Raw genomic sequence first — 15,452 nt, 5'->3', positions numbered from 1 at the left:
GACCGAAGAGCTCGCAAAGGGACGTCAGGGACTGGACTGTCAACCTGCACAAGACCATCAGCGAGAAGCTTGGTGAGAAGGTGCCATTCCCTGATGCTGTTTAGCAAGAAATGAAAGAAAAATTAAATTACCATCAATTGCCCTCCATGTGGACCTCATGTGCTGAAACCAGATGGAAAGATCTTGTTAATGGTCTGAAGAAAGTTGGGATCACAGTCACCAAAAACACCATTGGTAACACACTACGCATAAAGGACTGAAATCTTGCAACATCCGTATGGTCTCTCTGTCCAAGACGGCACATGTACAGAACCACTGTTTGCCAAAGAACACCATCCCCACAGTTAAGCATGGAGGTAGAAGCATTATGCTTTAGGGCTGTTATGCCAGGGCAAGAAAAGAGCATCTAAATAAGAGGCAAGAAGTCAGTGAGTGGCCTAGCTAATCTTCAGACCTTAGTCCTGTAGAAAATAAGTGGAGGGAGCAAACCTAAGGAATATACAGTGTCTTTTAGTGATGGGTCGGTCGCGAACGAAATGGCTCTCAGAGCCAGATCTTTGAAGTGAACGATGCGAGCCGGCTGTGGGTTGTTGTTGTTGTTTTTTTTCTCCTGCCCTCTCTTTCACTTTTTTCCGGTTCACGCTGCAAGTCACCCTTGTGTTTGCGCTGAGCAGAGACGGCACATTGGAAAGGTACAGTAAAGAAAATGAGTGACACCAAGAAAAGAAGCAAAGTCTGGAGCCATTTCAATCTTATTGACAAAACAAAGGCAGAGTGTAGCGTCTACAAGAAAAGGATATCATATAGAGCCGGCTCCACAAACAACATGCACAGGCACCTAAGAACTGTCCACCCATCAGTGCAATGGGAAGATAAAACACAGTCAGTTGAGTGTGATATTAATATTTCTAAATGCCAACCTTTCCCTTAATTAAAGATCTGGGCGTTTCCCCCCGCCTCCCCCTTTTTTTTATTTAATTTATATTTTATTGTGTTGTGGTTTGCAGCGTTTTGTGTTGTTTCACTTTAAATTTGTTTAAAAGGAAAAAGCTGAAAATGTAAGTAGTTAAAAGTTGAAATGTATGAAATGTAAATAGTTGGATTCTGTATTTTATAATTTATTTATTAAATTTTATGTGGAGTGAATAAATAAAAGTATATTCACAGTGGCCCCTAGAGACAAAGCACGTACAAACTCCAAAACACAACGGAAGTGCTCCAGGATGCTAGGGGCCGTGTTGAGCTTTTGTTACCTAGTGGCTACACAAGGCAGGAAGTACCAACAATCAGATTGGGTGTGTGGTAATAACAGGTAATTGAAGTTTTTTTTTTTTTAAATTATTTGAATATAAATATATATATTAGGGGTGCAACAATACTGTATAGATATTGAACCGTTCGATACAGTGCTTTCGGTTCGGTACGCATATGTAATGAACAATAAAAATGTTTAATTTATTTTATCAACTTTCCTTCTGACGATGCTGTCTGTGTTGAGCGCTCAGTGGATCTGCGCTCGACAGTGCAGCCTAGGCGGAGTAGTCGAACGCAGATTCACTGAGCGCAGGGCAAGCTAGCGAGACAGAAGTTAAGCTCTCCTTGCAACATGGCAAATTGAACCTCCCCCACCCTCATTCAGATCTGGCGTTTGGAACTATTTTGGTTTTCATGTGACGTATGACCCTGAAGGTAAGCGCGTCATGGACAAAAGTAAAACAGTATGTTGGATGTGCCACGCAATGCTCAATTACATGGGTGGGAACTAGTGCGTTAGCGCAGTTAGCTCGTTAATGTGTTGACATCGTCCAGCCCCACGGGGCGATCCGTGGTAGCTCGTTAACGGAGATTTGCCGTGTTGTGGCGTTAACGTCACTTCAACGAGATTAACGCTGACAGCACTAGTGGGAACAAAATGAATATGACTGCACATTTACTCCGACATCATCCTAGTGCAAAGACAAGTGGAAGCAGACAAAAACAACAAGCACGCATGCTACAAACTTTACCCGAGTCATTTAGACAGCCGTTAGCACAGGATTCTCCTTATGGGGACCTGATATGTTTAATGTGCTGCTGAGAATATAGCCCAGAAGAAGCGGATAGTATAGCTTTTATTTTGGAAAGAGCCATTTCTCTGTAATAAACTCTCTTTTCCAAAGATGAGTGATTTCTCGATCAGATAGATTTATTTTTTTTATTACTTTGTTGTTTCAGCAACATTAAATTTAAAAACTGTACTTTTTAGTTAAAATATATATTTATAATTTTAATAAATGACAAATTAAAAAGGCATGAACATTTTTTTGTATCGAAAAAATATCGAACCGTGACACCAAAGTATCGAACCGAACCGTGAATTTTGTGCATCGTCGCACCCCTAATATATATATATATATATATATATATATACATATACATATATATATATATATATATATACATATAGGGCTGGGCCATATTATACCGTTCACGGTAATACCGGTATAATGTTAGGCAACGATAGGAAAATGAAATATCGCGATAGAATGGGAGTAAAACGCGCATGCGCAGTGCCTTTGTTTTCATACGCACATGGCCGATTGTTGAGGAACCAGAATTGGTTTGTAAAAATGGTGCAACTTCCGTGATGTGGAACTGGTTTGGTGTTTGTCCGTCAGATACACAACAAAGCACATTTTTTTGCAGAACATGCAAGCGGCCGTTGTTATTGTCGTATTTGTCGGACTAAGATGCTCTTAAATCTGGGAGTAATCTGGGTCCTAAACTCCGTATATTTGACTTCAGGTCAAACAACACTGCAGCATCACTGAGAGTTGAAAACTGTCTAAATTCTTTCATCTTTAATAAAACGATCAGCATTGCTGCTTTACCAGGTGTAACTATGAAGTTTAACTTCCAGGCATCCATGAAAACAAAATGTATTACATTTAACGGAGTTAGAAGTTAGCAGGAAGCTAGCGGAAGTTAGCTCGCTAGTTTCGCTAGTTACCTAAGCATGATATAGCATGTTCTGACTGAGAGATTTCTGAAAAAATTCAAACGTACAGCTCTGCTATCACTTCCAACATAAATGAAGACAGGAAACTAAACAGCAGTGACGTTTGTAGGGTTACTGAAGTTGGGCTAGCTGGTATATAATGATGTGCTACGTGATCGCTAGCGACACAGCTTTGTTAGCATAACATAAACAGTGAAGCTGGAGGACGAACGCTAACACTTTTCCACTTATAAAAGTTAACGTGAGGGTTCCTGATGGTTAGAGACAAATGCAATCGCATGGCAGGATGCTGTAAACGGACCAAACTTCAGTCAGGAGAACAACTGAGATAATCCATCCACAATACGAGGTTAGTCATTAATATACTGCAACAACATGGGAATAGAGCAGCTGCCAGAGAATTCAACATTAATGAATCAATGGTACAGAAGTGGAGGAAGCAAGAAGGAGTTTAATAAAGTTTGATTTATCTGACTGCTTTGTTTCGCTTAATGTGCCTTATAATCCCGTGCACCTTATGGTCCGAAAAATGCGTACTGCACACTGCAGTTTAATGTTGCAAAGCACCTCTTTTTAACTTCAGTGGATATTATACATGGTTATGCTCAGGATATGTCAGCCCATTTCTACTGGAAATGCCTTTGGGTTAAACTTTCAGCAAGGAATTTGCATTTGCACTGTTACATTTTTATAAAGCTTTAATGTACATAAAAACCAGCTTCTTGTTTAAGTGAAAATAAATGGAAGGTTGTCTTTTTGCGCTAGTAATGTTGTGGAGTTGTATTTTGTCTCGCATCAATTATATCGTCAGTTATATCGTTATCGCAAATTTTCAAATATATATCGTGATAAATATTTTTGGCCATATCGCCCTGCTCTATATATATATATATATATATATATATACATACATATACATATATATATATATATATATATATATATATATATATATATATATATACATACATACATACATATACATATATATATATATATATATATATATATATATATATGTATGTATATATGTATGTATATGAGTGTTTGTGTATTAATACAAAAACAATAGACATATGAATTCAATTGTGTAATTTAAGTGATCTGGGTAGCTCTGTTTTGGAAGTACAGTTAATGCTAGAAATGTGCTTTGGAGTTTGTACGTGTTTCGTCTCTAGGGGCCGCCATAAATATTTATATATAAACATACATAAAGAAAACCACGTTTTTTACATTACTAATTCCTTTTGTGCATAATTTTATATTGTTGTTGATAATTAATTAATTAACTAAAGCAACAAAACAACCCAAAGAGCCGGCTCTTTTGAGTGAGCCGAGCCGAAAGAGCTGTTTCTCTAAAAAGAGCCGGAAATCCCATCACTAGTGTCTTTAAAGAGCAGTGTACCAGATCCATAATGTGTGCAAACCTGGTGACCAACTACCACTGTGCTTGCTAAAAAGGGTTTCTCCTGATACTAAGTCATGTTTTGTGTGAGGATAAAATACTTAGTCGCTGATGTGCAAATAAATGAATAGCTTTTATGTTGTGCTGTTATTCTGTTTTTTTTTGTCCATCCATCCATCCATCCATTCGCTTCCGCTTATCCTTTTCAGGGTCGCGGGGGGCGCTGGAGCCTATCCCAGCTGTCATAGGGCGAGAGGCGGGGTACACCCTGGACAGGTCGCCAGTCTGTCGCAGGGCCAACACACAGGGACAGACAACCATTCGCACTCACATTCACTCGCACATTCACACCTAGTGGTAATTTGGATTATCCAATTAACCTATCCCCACAAGTTGCATGTCTTTGGACGGTGGGAGGAAGCCGGAGTACCCGGAGGGAACCCACGCAAACACAGGGAGAACATGCAAACTCCACACAGAAAGATCCCGGCCTGATGGTGGAATTGAACTCAGGACCTTCTTGCTGTGCGGCAACAGTGCTAACCACCGTGCCGCCGTGCTGTTTTTTTTTGTTTTGTTTTTTTATGTTTGGTTGATATTGTCTCACTCATTGAACTGAAATGTCTTTCAAAGTGAGCAAACTTACAAATTCAACAGGGTATCAGATAATTACTTCTCTCACTGTACATAAAACACAGCATGAAAGACAGTGATAGGGTTGCAAAGTGGCTTGCGGGTGAGCAGCTGTTGAGGGCAGGCTTAAATAGTAAGGTCTGCATGAGTATAATATTTGCCAATTAGATGTATAGAATAGCTGATTTGACAGGTTTATGGACATGTTCTGCTAAAATAATGCACATTCTTCAGTTCCTGTACCAGTAAAAACACCAGTTAAACTGTGCTGGACTGCTTTTGTGGGTTGCAGCAGCCTGTTGCTCTACTTTATGAAGGATGACAGGTAAAGCCCGCTTTTTAAAAATTATTTCTTGTCTGTTGCCATTGGGTTTTGCAGCAATCTCCGTGTAATGACATGCAAATGCACCACTCAGACAGTGGAAATGTGTTTTTAGTCCATTGCCACCTTCACAGCAGGTCTGGGAAGCTCAGTCTGCTTTGAAGTCTGAGCTGAGCTCCTGATGAGTTCATGTCAAGTCTGCAGAGGCTCCAACGTCACCTACTTAGTGTCATGAATTGCAGAGCGTTGTATCACAGGCAAATGTGGCACTGTATGCTGATTTTTGATGAGAAGAAAAAAGCGATCTGTTTTGATTACTTAAGCGAAATTACATTTATTTGTAAAACATATTTTCTATTGTAGTTATAGTTGATTTTAAGGGATTTAATGTCCGAGCTGCAGTGATGTTAGGAACAAAAGAATACAAACTAAACTGCCTAAAATATAGACACAACACTAACAGTTTTAACATTTTCAGTCATGACCATTGCCCACAAACATGGTGGCGGTCAAGCACACACAGACTTAATAGGAACTGTTGGCAGCCTCTATTAAATGGCTGAGAAAGAGAGGGTTTACAGCCTCCGTGGGAGTCAGCGTCTTGTCAGGGTCCATCGGCAGCAAGCCCTCTGCAAGAAGGTGATAACCCTGAGCCTGTTTCCCAGCCAGCATGTCCAACTTAATCATGAGTAAGAAGAGGAAATGCAACGAAAGCAAATAAACCCTCAACCGCAACAAACCGACCCCGTGTTTATGTAATCCACATGACAGCTTGATGAGATAGATTCACGTATATTGGGTGCACTAAAAGTAAACACAAAAAAGTGAAAAGAAAAAATAAAGAAATCAAAAGTTTAAAAAAAATGCTCCACAAACATAATTTCACTAATCTCCTGATTTGACTTCTTTTGTTGCATTCCTCCTTGTAAACACTACCAAAAAAATCTTTTTGAAATGTGCAAATAAATATTGGAAACTCTTTTCAGCATAAGAAAATTGCTTTGTTCTGTGTTTCCACTATTGAGCTCAGATTATCATATGTAAATATTGCACTATAAGCACCTGTCCCTAAAAAGCAACAAGAAGTTGCACACAGGGATAAATATATAGGGTCAAAATTGTAAATCAAAGCTCCATGAAAAAAAAAAGCTTTATTGGATAAGGTGTTCTTTACACATTCATTAATGTGTAAATAAAGATGAGAAGGACGGGAGGGGGGAAAAATCAATAATAATTTTTTCTATAGCGATATGATTTTATTTTTTTGTCCACCTGTAAATGCCAACAGCAGACATTATTGTGTATTAAGGAATATATATTTCTTACCCACTGTAAGGTATGTGTGCTATGTTTGAAGCATTTTAAGTTCAGAGGAAGGATGCCGCATCTAACGTCTTCGTTAGATGGGATTACTGACATTACATTAGAAGGTGAAGGGTTAAACAACCACTGCATGCCACCATGCCCTGCTCTGCTTGTATATTAAGGGAGTCCATCATGTTACAAGACTGCCGAAGACATGCTTTACATAATTCATGCTTCATACATGATTCATCCCTACCTGTAAAACTAAGTCCAGTCAGGCTCCCACTGAAAAGAAAACTGTCGCAGTGGTTAGGATGCTTTGAAAAATGCAGATTTTATTAACAAGTTTACATTATAAGATTTTTTCACCTACCCAAGTAGCTGCAAAATGTAATGTTTCAGCTATGCAGGGTTGAGGCTGTGCTGTGAATTTGTTCTGGGTTATGGAATGCAAAGATAAAGCAGTTCACAAAGACGGTGTCCTTGGGTGTTTCGAAAGGCAACTATAAATAAAACTTTATCCTTAATATTATTGTTATTATTTTTTGTCCGTTCCTGTGGGAGGAGAGAATTTGTTGCAATGGCAAAAGATACATAAATGTGAAAGCATAAAAGAAGAAAACGCAGTGGCAGGTTGTCAGAGAACCTTCACAGAAGTAACAGAAGTACTGTAGTGTACCATAGCACAGCATATATACGCCAGTATATCAATTCAACAGCTAATGTAAATGCTTTCCTTTTTGAATAGTATTATATAAGCTATATTTTCATACGTTATTATTATGTATCCACGTTATCTTCTGCAGTGCTAATCCCACTGTTTTCCAAACCTCAATATGAAACAGACTATGTATAATCGTGACTTTGATTAAGTTTGACAGACTCAGCGCTGCTCTGCTAACGCTACGCCGCAGGTGACTGGGTATGAAGTACTCTCAGAATCCTTCACCTTTGTCTTGCAAGTCATTAAATCCAAAAAAGGCTCAAAAACTTGCCCTTTTTTTTTTTTTTTTTAAAGAGAACTACAGGATAACGTAACATCTTCATGGTTGACATTTGCCTTCAGTCTTGATTTTTTTTTGTTTTGTTTCGTTTTGTAATCCACTCCTGAAATGAGCTTCAGTTATTTTTTTCCCCATAGTTTTAGATTGTGATTGCTTCCTTACAGATTGCCTGATAGTTGTTGTCTTAACTTTTTCTTTCTTTTCTTTTTTTTTTTAATAAAAATTGTACATTTTTTTTTAACACAGTCAGTCCCGAACAAAAGTTTAAGACCACTTGAAAAATGGCAAAAAATCATATTTTGCATGGTTGGATCTGAAGGTTCCAAGTAGAGCTTCAACATAGAACAAGAAGAAATGGAAGTGAGAAAAAACATTTTTTGAGCTGCAATTTATTGAAAGCAATGCTTAAACTGAAACAGGCTGTTTTTTTTTCAAGTGGTCTTAAACTTTTGATTGGAACTGTATTATTTTTAGTACACCCAACCACCACATTAGCAACTGATAACTAAAAAAACAAAAGCTGTAGCTGAAAATCCGACATTTAAATTGCTTAAAATAACTCCAAAGCATATTTCTATCATCATGCAATGACAATGAGATAACATTGTCGTTGCACTGTATTTAGTATCGCTGATAAGTTGCAATTAAAATTTTGTAAGAATAAGAGGCTCAAGTAAGGCAGCTGTGATCAGACTATTTTCAAAGCACAGTCTGTTTCTTTGTCTGATCAGAGTCCTTGCAGATAAAGAAGCTTCACACAGATATGTGGATAACCATGAATCCAAAATGGCTTCCCGCTGATGGTGAACCCGATTGCTTCTGTTGCTATCGTCTTCTGTGAGGTTGTTTGGCACATGACAATTTGTGAGTCTTTAATTGAACTAAAAATAGTTTAAGAGTTGTGCATGACTGATATTTTTTTAAATCAACATCAGAACAAACTAAAGTACCCCCTCGTGGTTCTCCAAAGTACACCCAGGGGTTTTAGTACCTCATTTGAGATGCACTGTTTTAGATTAACTGGAAGGTTTAAAGAATTCATTCGTTGGCTAAAATAGCAAATGAATCTTCTTTAAACACAGTGGAGCCTTATTAAAGTAATGGATCAACAAACATGCTCTGATCTTAAACAAATTCATCTAATAAATAACATAAATTAACATAATTTCTCCTACATTAAGTTGCAGATATAAAAATAAACCGGTGACCAAGTGGACGTGCTTTCCTTGCGACAGCCCTGTGTCTTCATAGCGAGGCTGTAAAAGAGTTGGCCTCCTGCGCCGATGAAGAACTACGGGTGCTTTCTACTACATCAATCATTCCTTGGAATCCCATGAATAATTTCAACACTCTTAATATGTTGTAGTAATTTTCATTTATTATTGATATCTAATAGCAAACAATGCACACTACCTGCTAGTTAAACAGGCCATCTTTAGCGAGCAAATGGCCTGGAAACACTATAAACATTCGTTCTACGCTGGATATAATAAATCATTTACAGAACTGGCTATGCCGCTCTCCAAACGGCACCGCCTATGCGATCTGTTAAGTCAATACTACCCCACAGTAGAGTTCTTTTTATTATTTGTCCCATTTGTTTCGAATAAGACAGGTAATCAGGTTTGGAGATTGAATTGTTGCAATAAAGGTGGTTATTCTAAAATGGCCACGGGGTGCAGCGATTGTTGAGGCTCTTTACACATTTAGGCCCAATAGACTGAATGTAACCTGCTGGGATTGATGTGCAGGTGTGATGTATACTGTTTAAAATGGAGCCATCAATAAAGACAAAAGTTAGCTGAGAACTCAATTGATGAGATGGGATCCTCAGAAGAGCTGTGTGATAGATGGAGAAATCTTCCTCCCTTTAAATTTCCCTTCTGTAATTTATCTTTCCTCCTTTTGTGGTTTCACCTGAGCGACATACGAGATTTATAGTAGCATCGGTACAAACTCTGGATTGTTATGATTATCAGTTTCCACTGAGCTCCGTTGATATAGCCTAATGAGAGTCCCCACACTGGCAGACAATCATTATTATTTTTGTTTTTCTTCCCTATCCATCCAGGGCCAGTGGTAAATCTTATAGTCTGCTATGTTAACAGGCTTCTATTAATTTTTCTTAGGGTTCTGGAGCTTTCAGAAGCATGAGGCTCACCTTCAAAACATCCCCCCATATTCTATCCTCAAAGCTCTGCAGTATTTTGCATTGCGCTTCCAGGAGCATCTCATTTTTGACCTCTCTGCCCTCAACAGCAAAGCCCTCCTTCATAACATGTGCAGTGAGTTTTATGCAGTTTTTTATAACTCCTCCCTTTGGTGAGGCTTTAAACGGTGGAGTCCAAAACCAGTAGGTGATGTCATTGACACTGCTGCCATCTTTTATATGCAATTTGTACTTTTAGCAGGAAAAATGTGCCTGACGAGACCAGGCTCAAGTTCCATCTGCTGGATGGTTCACACATGAGCTGCAGGCTTGAACTTTTCTCGACAAAAAATGTCCAACGGCTCAGACGTTATGTAGACTAACCTGCCAGCAAACAACAACAAACTCTCTGTCCACGTGAGAGAGAGCAATAAATTCACTGTAAGTGAGTAGACGTCATGTGCCCTGAATCCTGGAAGCTACAGTGTACCCAGGCGGCGCCCTCACCCAGACCAAACGACGGTATTATCAGGAGCGAGAAAGGGCAACGACTGACGATGTCTTGACATGACTGTTTCAGCGTGTTGGCTTCATGTGTGAAAACAGCCAAAGTCAATAAAACAATGAACAATATAACAATAACCACTTGACAGATTGCAGATAGTGTAAAAAAGGTACAGAGAGGAAAATCACAAACTGAGAGAGTGAAGAAGCAAATTGATGCACCAATAAATTCTAAATCCACAGAAAGTGAAATAGATAGAAACAGAGAACATATTTAAGCCCTCCACCTCTTAGTCACATTTCCTGGCATCACTTTACAAAACACTCATTTGAAAATGTTGGCATTAAGTATGTGTGAAAAAGCTCAGAGGTTCACTCACCAGCTTTTCAGCGCTTTTCACATTTATCTTACACATATCTTCAGTAAACAGTGCTGATTCATATGTGACTATGTTAAGTGTATACATCTAATCAAGCTGGTTATATTAAAACCAAGGGCATGACAAAGCAAGTCTTTTCTTTTGCATCATTTTACCCTGAAATGAAAGCATCAACTGACCAAAGGTGCTCCCAGCATCTTCTGGAAAAAGTTCAAAGTCATCAACCAGCAGTGAAAGATCAAAGAAGCAATTCACATCTGACCAGCAGGTCAAAACTTTCACTTACATAAGACTGACAGGCAGAAATATTTGTACAGATAGTAATGTTCCCAGGAGAATGAATCATAATGGCTTTGGTGATTACCTGGCTTTTCCTCAGGCAGGGTCTCATTTGTATTTCAGAGTAAAATGCCTCTATGGTATGACTTTAGACCTTTGCAGTCTCTTAACTTGTCATTTTGTTCCATAATTAGGTCAAACTTTTAATTTGTCCAATTCACTCAATATTTTAACGGCAGTTTTATAGAGTTGAGAATTACTTTGGTATTTACATACTGGCATTTGTTCCAAAATCCTTAAAATAACCTTAAAATAATCCAAAATATGAAGAAGCCATTTATTAAAAGGTAAGCTGAAGAGAACTGAGACCATACAAACTTTCCCTGAAAGGGTCCCAAGTAATGGTGCTTATTAACAGCTTTTCTGAGCTAGCAGTGCAAAAAAAAAAGGCCTCTTGATACATTGCTACACCTGAGTTAAGTGGGATTTCGTCTCATAACATAGGTTATAATATTGCTCATAACATAGGTCAAAGGATAAGTAGGCCTTGTTTAATTAAAGTGGACCTATTTAGTTCATTTTCAGTTCCAGATTTATCTTCTTGCACTTAAGTTCAAAATAATCAGTTTTGCTTTGATACTAGGTAAAGGCACAGCCTAAACAAACTCTTTTAGCTCCACCCCTATTAAAGCCACCCTCCCTTTAGGCCATCTTTCTTCTGATTGGCTGCCCCTCTCAAAGAACAGCAGATGGGCGGAGTTTCTGTGCTCACTGCAAAATCAACATGCCTGAGTCTGAACTCCACATGTATCCAGTTTTCCAGTTACCATTTAGTATTTGTACATCGACAGACCTCACTATCTGAAACTATGATTTTGTTTAATATAAGCATCACCCCCGTGTCAGTGTAAATTAATGTCATAAAAGGAGGAAAATAGGTCCTTCCAAATGAAATGCTGTAACGTGGCTTTCACAGACTCCTGGCACAGATAAGTGTCTGGTGTTCTACAAGTGAGATTTGACACCACTCCCTGACAAAAAAAAGATCTGCTAATAGAAGCCGAAACATCTCAGACCCCAATCTCTGCTCCTCTGCATGTGTGAAATTGGGTGGAAATGTGATGACTGGGACAGCTGTGGTGTTTGTTGTGAAAACAAGCTACGCGTAAGTGAGGCTGAAATGGCAACATTGCTTCCATTTGGTAAAAATGGGACTGAGCCATTATTTACTCTGCTGGGTTGATATGCTGACAGATCACAAGGGGGTCTCTCTTTTTCTAAGCATTCATACTTCAGACATCGAAGCCATTTTAAGTTTTTTCCCATACTGTCCCATGCATATTAACTTCCGCTCACTGGGGTTGGTGCAGTTAGAGCAAAGGTGGTGCTGCGGCCTCTTCATTTTTTCAATATGCTCTTTTAAGATCAATCTACAAACTTAAGTATTTTCTTTTTTCCTGGACATACCTAACACTTTACGAGTTTGACTGCATTTCAGTTGCCTTCTCCTACAACTGTTTTAGAGACCGTGTGTTGATAAGATTATCTTCCATCAAAGCAGATATTGTTTGCCATATGATTTCCAACAAACAGCGTCACTTTGTGTGACTGGCTTTTGCCTCAAACTAATTAAAAGCACCACAGCTCAACATTTAATTTCGGTAGCTTGAGAAGACGGTGAATGGGTTTTTTTAAACTCCTGTTTCATCTCACTGGTGACAGATTTTGTTTGAACTCATTCATTTATTCAGATGTTGAGAAATGTTTGAGCTCATCTTTTCATGTTTAACTACTGGCTGCAGTTCCTTCAAGTGTCCTGCTCTTCTACAGTAACACTGAAGGCTTCACTGTTCCAGTCAAGCTGCATTTGTATGTATGGTTTGGGTTGAGTTTGTTTAAGGAATTGGTTTTGTGATGTCACACCGGATTCGTTTTACAAGGCTTAACTGAAAGTGCTGAAATATATTTGTAGGAATTGCGCTTCAGAGTAGAACAGCAGAAAGAGAAGGGCAGAGCAGATCCAAACCGCAATAATACCTACATGTTGCAAAAAGGAACCTGAAGTCCTGGTAAAAATAAATAAATAAAAAACAGCAAAATATTTTTAAAATTTAAAATGTTTAACCGTGCATTCTAGACACCGTGCCATCACTCATGGGTCTGAACTCATCATATTGAAGACTCTGGACATTTATGTTGATATCATGTTGGCTTTTTGGAGCCAGAGATCGCCATAGTTGAAAGAGAGGGTGGAGTGCATAGTTATATGCACTAGGCTTACAACTAGCCTAGTGCATATATAACTAGCCTGCTAAAGCAAGCCTGATCAGCAAGCTGCACTCATAAACTCTACTGACATCACTCACAGACACACATATCTACTGAATGCTGCTTGGTTACATGTCATGTCTATGTCAGCACACTTCAGCCACACTCCTAACTTTAAAACCTAACAGATTCCACACAGGTGAGCAATATTTTTTTATATCTATATCTATATATATAGATATAGATATATATATCTCACCTGTACTCTCAAATGCCCCAAAGGCTTTTTAATGCTAGAAAGTCAGAGGGTACGAGGATTGACTCACTTTTTGAGTCAGCCTCAAGTGGCTACTCCAGGAACTGCAGTTGTTTGTTTGTTTGTTTTTGGGGGGGTTCTAGTCCTGGTTGTTTTTTCTTGCTTGTAACGAATATCTTAGCACCCTGCCAGCAGCTCAAGCCATCTTGTCTCATTTGAAAACCAATCACGGTTCACAGAATCCAGCATGAGTCACTCTTGATCATCTGCTTAGTCAAATACAAGTTAAGCCTCCCTTTGCTGCGGCGCTGCGTCATTTTAAATAGCTTTCTAACTTTCTTTCACTAAATTTAGGTTTATAGTTACAAGAACACACACACACGTACAAATTTAAAACATTTCACCTCATTTTCTTCGACACCTCTGGCCCTTATCCTGCTTTCAGAATCAATGAGATCTATTTTAAGCCATATTAGTAAAACTAATGAGAAAATATTTTCATGCATGAGATTTAAGTTAAGTGCTTAAATAAAAGGGCGTCTTACAACATACTGTGCACCTCACGGACCAGTTTGTTTCCTTTATTTATGCCCACAGTATGTACACAAGGATTTGGTTCAGGAAACAAAAATAACCTTTCAGAAAAGGCCTTCGGTAATGGAGTGAACAGCAGAAACTAAACCAGTGCAAACCTAAACTTCATCATTTATTCAGCAAGTGATTAACCTGTATCTGCTCTTTATCCGTAACTTTAATGTAATTCATTTAGGAACGTAAAAGGTTTTTAGAGCTCTCTGACATAATCATATTTTGTCTTGTATCCCTTCCATGGGATATCAGATCTAATAAATCTAATTTTATTTATATAGCACACAGCGAATGAAATTTTAAACTGAGCACACCCTTCTCCCTGTAGATTAGGAAAATTTTTACTTTGAATAACTGAAGAAAATAAGATTTTTAGGTATAAAAAAATGACAGCTTGTCTGCATAGTGTCCTTGTTTCATACAGGCTGGGAAATATTTGCTTACAGAAGAAATTATATTGTTTATGGACAAAATAAAAGCTGTACTAATGATACTGCCCTTTCATTCCAGAAACACATCGGAGCAGAGCACACATTCACTGATAGAAATCGGGTAGATGTGCTGAAAGAGTGGCCAGCTGAGCATCAGTCAGTTCCTTTTTGAGCTTGTGATGATGAGCATGTGACAGAGTTATGATCGCTGTATTGTTCGGTAAGAGGTCACTCTTAAGATAAGTGCACTCAGGGCACTCAGGACACTCAGTGCCCAAAGTGCTGTGACTACTTCTGCACTTGAGATAACTCTGATTCTTGCAGAAGGGACAAGGTAAAACCTAAAAAAATTCCTTCAAATCTATAGACCAAAAAAAACAAAATCCAAAATGGAGTTTGTGTGAGGCTTTATTTCCTTGAAGCAAAGAATAGAAGAATATAGATATTCTTATGTCACGGCTGTAACACTTGTTTCTCTTCATTTTCTTATTTATCACGTGTGTAATTTTATAACAGAATCGCTTTGGGATTAAACAGCATTTTGAGCCAAGGACGGAAATTTTGACTTGCTTTTGTTCATGAAAGTGAATTCAAGCGTCTCACCAGATAACAAAGGCTTTAATGCAACAGAAAAAAAGGGAATAGTTGAGTGTGGAAAACCATCCCCTGAGACAATAAAAAACAATTTACTATAAGCTGGAAAACTGCATTCAAATAAATACATATTTTTCTTTTCTGCCAGAATTTGTTTTTCATGTGATTGATTGATGCCAAACCTTTCACCCGTATAGACTGTCAGTTATTATTTGTATCCAAACTCAATCTGTGGAAGTTTGTCACTGGAAAAAAAAGCTAATAGCTCAAAACTTTTTAGAAAATAACTCAAAAGTTTTTCGTAGTTATTTTGAAATTTAGAGTTACAAAACTTTA

The sequence above is a fragment of the Aulonocara sp. 'chitande type north' Nkhata Bay genome, linkage group LG10 (assembly GCF_057382095.1).
Source record: "Aulonocara sp. 'chitande type north' Nkhata Bay isolate Kocher_YH1m ecotype deep benthic linkage group LG10, A_spYH_male_GT1.1, whole genome shotgun sequence".
Classification (NCBI taxonomy): domain Eukaryota; kingdom Metazoa; phylum Chordata; class Actinopteri; order Cichliformes; family Cichlidae; genus Aulonocara; species Aulonocara sp. 'chitande type north' Nkhata Bay.
This window is presented reverse-complemented; position numbering follows the sequence as displayed.